Consider the following 5000-nt stretch of genomic DNA (forward strand, 5'->3'; position numbering starts at 1 on the left):
ACACACACACACACACACACACACACACACACACACACACCATCCCACCCAATAAAAGAAAAAAAAAGAAAGAAATTGAATCTTGGCTTCAGTCAGCCGTGTCGTTTGTCATATTCTTCAATATCGACATCCATTATGTTTATGGATTATTTCGGGGCTGGGTGCTTGGAATCCCCGAGCCGCGCCTCCTCGCCGCCGTCGGATTGGCCACTCGGGGGGCGGCCGCGCCTGTTGATGATGTCACTTTGACGGATGGCTTTCATAGTTTAATTGTCAGCCCGCTGTCTTCCTTCTAATGGAGCATTTTTTGCTTACATGGTCCGCTCTTTTTTCCCCACATCGCCTATACCTCTTTGCCAAAAATAGCCGAAGCTCACAACGCCTCGCAGCGCGAGGCGTTGTGAGCTTGTAGATCTGCTATTTTTGGTTAAAGTTCTCCTCAGAAATGGGATGCTAGGGTTCAAGTGGCTAAGGTAAAATAAAAAATCTTATCACACAAAGATTTGAAGGACCCCCTGTAGTAACTCTGAGGACCCCCTAGGGGTCCCGGACCCCCTGTTGAAGACCCCTGTTCTAACTTGTCGTGTTGTTTTTTCCCCCCGTAAATTGATCATACTACAGCGTCGCACACAAGCGTCAAAAAGTAGCAGATCCGCTAGCAAGCTTGTAGATCTGCTACTTTTGCTGCTTTTGAATTTGAATCCTGAAAAGTAACGGTTTTGGAACACATGAGGTTTCCACTCTGACAGAGACGATATGATGTTACACCCGGGCCGGCACCAGAGATAGCGTATCTCCCCCTCCCCCCCTTCCCCTCCACCCCTTCCCCTCGCCCCCCTCCCCCCAGCAGGATATCGTACGTGGGGCCGTTTGGGATCGTGTTTATTGCTTCCTGTATCACCTTTCATGGGACTCGCATGTCCGTTTTACTGGAAGCATAACACGACTGTTGAGACACAGATTTGTCACACCTGCCAATAGGCACGGATACAAAATCGTAGCTGTCGGGTGGAAACCTTTTATGCAGTGGCGTAAATTAACTAAGTACATTTACTCAATTACTGTACTTAACCTATTAAGACATGAGGCGATTCTTAAAAATGTTTTCTAAATTCTAATAGTTTTTTGAAAAAAATCTAAAACATTTAGATAGCGCGGCACTCGGCGGCACTCGGTGCCGCGCTATGAGCTTGTATATCTGCTATTTTTGAATAGCCAAAGAAATCTAAAGTGACACAGATGCGTTCCAGGTCTTAATGGGTACAATTTTGAGGCAAATATGATACTTTTACTCCACAACAATTATTATTATTATTATTATTACAAAACTTACATTACCCACTTCAGCCCTATAAACATTTCGGCCATTTGAAAATAGCCGATCTACAAGCTCACAATGTGTCGCGATGCGACACATTGTGAGCTTGTAGATCAAACTTTTTATGTTTCATTTGTGGGTCCCGACCCCCAGTTTGGGAAACAGTGCACTAACTAAAAGGAGCGACGTGGCTAATGTGGCCATCAGTGGGTGATTGACTGCGAGCCTCCTGTCACAGCGTGGCACAACCCAATCAGTGGGGAGACAGCTCTCAGTCTTAAACGAGGCCTGCTGGAGCATACTGATGACATGATTGAGACGGGCACGCACGTCCCATATTGACCCCCCCCCCCCCCTCCTCCCTCCAAAACCCACCATCGCGCCAACGTGTCACCTCACACTGATGCCTTCCATGGGATGATGGCGCTGACAGAGGGAACAATATAGGCTCTATGCACAGCGGCCATATTGGAAAGAAATTGGTAACTTCCATCACAGGTGTTACCAATGATTTTTGAAAGATTGATTGAATACTTTATTACTCAGAAATGTAAGCAACACGTGTTACAGTCAGACATTAAGGCTAAAAGGATAACACAAAATCTGTTGTTTCCATACTAATGAAGGCTCTGTTCCATGCTGGTCAAACAGAGTCAGGGGGCTGATATCGTGCATGTTGGCTCACTGGAAACACTCTGCTAAACCAGTGGCTCTCAAAGTGTGGTCCAGGGTTTAAATGGCCCCTTACGGGTGTGTAACTCTGACTGAGAGTGTACAAATTCAATGTACAATACTTGAGTACAGTTTCACAATATTGTTTGACAGCTTCATTTACTAGTTACTTTGCAGATTTAGATTATTAATAATTAATCAAATGATTGCAAATACAGAAGCCCATCTACGAGCTCACAACGTGTTGCATCGTGTCGTGTCATGAGCTCGCCAATCGGCTATTTTCAAATAGCCGAAGTATATACAGTATAGGATTTAACTGGTTTATGATTCTGCCATGCATGGCCATTCTGCATTATTGACTTTTACGTTTACCGTAAGTATTATTTTGATGCTAACACCTCCATTCCTTAATGTTGACTTAAAGGTAGGGTAAGTGATTTTCTTTGGTTAAACTAAGTGTTAAATAGCTCTATATTCTGATAGCACTCATTGCTATTAGAGTGTTTGTTCAGTAACAGGAGTCTCCCTGTCTCTCCAGCTCTTTATTAAACAGGTCCTGATAGCAATTGTATCCAATCAGGGGAAAGAACTCAGACAAGACTTTAACTTGTAACAGTACAGTATGTTTACACTGTGGTATTGCTACGGTACTTTTACTTAAGTCCAAAACGTGAGTACTTTCTTCCACCACTGGGAAAACATAACACACTGCAGTGTTTTTTGTGGCAGTTGTGGGAAAATGAAAGAAATGACGCACGTGTGGACGGCGGAACAGAACAGCTGAACCCGACTTTAATTCAATACAGCCTGCTGTCTCGCTGTTGACAAAGCTCTAAATTCATGATGTTGAGCGGAGGAACACAACCCCAAATAATTGAACTGTCAGACGTGCTCCGTTGCTCCCACATCTAGAACCCTTATGCCACCACCGCACTTTTCACCGCTTCCTGGTCGTCCTCGCTCTCGCCCAGCGTACCAACGGAACGGGGCGTTGCGCTTTGAGTGTTGTTTTCATTAACACCTTCTGACAATTTCGCCGGGAGAGTCCCACAGCTTTTGCTAGGGGTTTTGCGTCCTCCACACACGAGTGGGAAAAAACGGCTGCGAAATATGTCTGTCAGCTTGTCTCACACAGTCATTTAGTCTGGAATTCTTACTGTTCTGATAACAGTGGCGGAATAAGTACCTAGATTTTACAAGTCTTAGAGAAAAGACTTAAGTCACAACTGTGCTCGGTCTGATTTTTTCTGTCTGCACCAAATCTCTTCATCCAAAAATACCAGATCTACAAGCTCAAAATACGTCACAACGTGATGCGCTTTGAGCTTGCTTGCTATTTCTGATGAATGTTACCACCAGAACATACGTAAGTGAATGGATCTGACTTGTTTTCAAATGCTCTCAAAACAAGTCAAAAATAGAACATGAAGTGCCCATATGAAGTGCCCAACGGACCCATAACTCTGAGAGTGTACAAATGGAACCGAGGTTCCATTTGGTTCCATTTGTACACTCTCAGAGTTACAGACCTCTAAGCGTACCTTTGCTTCCTAACTATTGCATAGTTAAGCTTTGGACCCCCTGGAAGTACAATAAAAAAATACTAAGCATGAATGCAAGAGCACGCACGAACACTTCAACCGCGGAGTCGTCTCAGAGGAGCGAGACCGATGCGGCGCTTCACACCTTGTTGCGCTTGGAGGGATGCAACCCCCCCCCCCGTCCGCCCCCTCTCTATGAATACTGAGTGTACTGTACAGTGTTAACGCCTGACTGCATGCCGTCAGCCCGCAGGGCGCCGGGCCAGACGGGCGAGGAAGGTGCTGTTCGGCGCTTCACTGCCGCGTGGCTGACGTCCAAGAACGCCTGCGGCCTGTATAGTGGAAAGCGCGCGGCTGAGTATATACTATATATATACCATAGTTTATGCTTCTATTCCACATGCATCTCAGTGACAAATATTGTGTTTGACTCCCACCACAGTTACTTTTCGGAAGCTTTACTTACTTTGCAGACTGAGATTATTAATAGAAAATGTACGCTGACCACTAAAGCCCCTATTTTCGTCTCTGTCGGGTAGAAACCTCATATGTACGAAACTGTTACTTTTCAGGATTCAAATTCGAAAATAGCAAAAGCAGAAGATCTACAAGCTCGAAACGCGGCCGCGCCGCGTTTCGAGCTTGTAGAGTCTCCTCAGCAAGGTTTGCGTTGGGTTTGGGAGGGGTGGGGCTGAGGGTGAGGTACGGACACATTTGGCTAATCAGAACTCGAAGCCGCGAGTAAATCCAGGCTGAACCCGCCAGTGGGACACAGTCCAGTTAGCTGGAAAATAAAAGAATACAGTACAGTACAGTTAAACAACTTTGACCTAAAAAAAAAGAAAAAGAGACGCAAAACACAGGTCCAAGCAAAAAGAAATAGAGCAAAAATCCCACTTTAGCCACCGGGAAATTAGCGAGGAATCAGGTTAATCCTCTTCTTCACAAGGACTCTGGCTTCCCCTGTTCATTCGCCGCGTCGCGAGGGAACCGTCCGCATGACAAAAGAAAAGCTGCAAGAGAGGGCAGAAAAAGTAGGAAAGCGGCAGCACAGGCACATGGGAGCAACAAGCAGTACTCTGAGCTTTTACGCACATAAAAGTAGCAATACCACAGTACAACAATGCTCTGTGACAAGTTAAAAAGCTTGTGTTCAGAATTTTACTTGAGTATTGAGTACAAAAGTATTGGCATCAAATATATATGTAAAGTAACCAAAGTAAGATCACTCATTATTTTCGAGGTTTGTCGATATGTTAAAATAGCAGATCTACAAGCTCACAACGTTTCATGACGTAGCTTTTAGATCTGCTATTTTGAAATAGCCTAAGCATAAAATGGGGCTAAATTGGTTAATGTATGTTTGGAAATAATAATCTACAAAGTAACTCGTAACAAAAGTTTTCAAATAATCGTGTTGGAAAAGTACGTTTGCCTCTGAGATGTAGTGGGAGTAGAATAAGTAA

General features: G+C 44.5%; 1 protein-coding gene across 1 annotated transcript in view; it reads left to right on the plus strand.

Annotated features, from left to right (window-relative positions):
- tmeff2a (transmembrane protein with EGF-like and two follistatin-like domains 2a) overlaps positions 1-5000 on the plus strand; it is a 164311-nt gene that overhangs the window by 131969 nt on the left and 27342 nt on the right. The window lies entirely within an intron of this gene.

The sequence above is a fragment of the Gymnoscopelus microlampas genome (genome assembly GCF_963454915.1).
Source record: "Gymnoscopelus microlampas genome assembly, chromosome: 17".
NCBI lineage: Eukaryota > Metazoa > Chordata > Actinopteri > Myctophiformes > Myctophidae > Gymnoscopelus > Gymnoscopelus microlampas.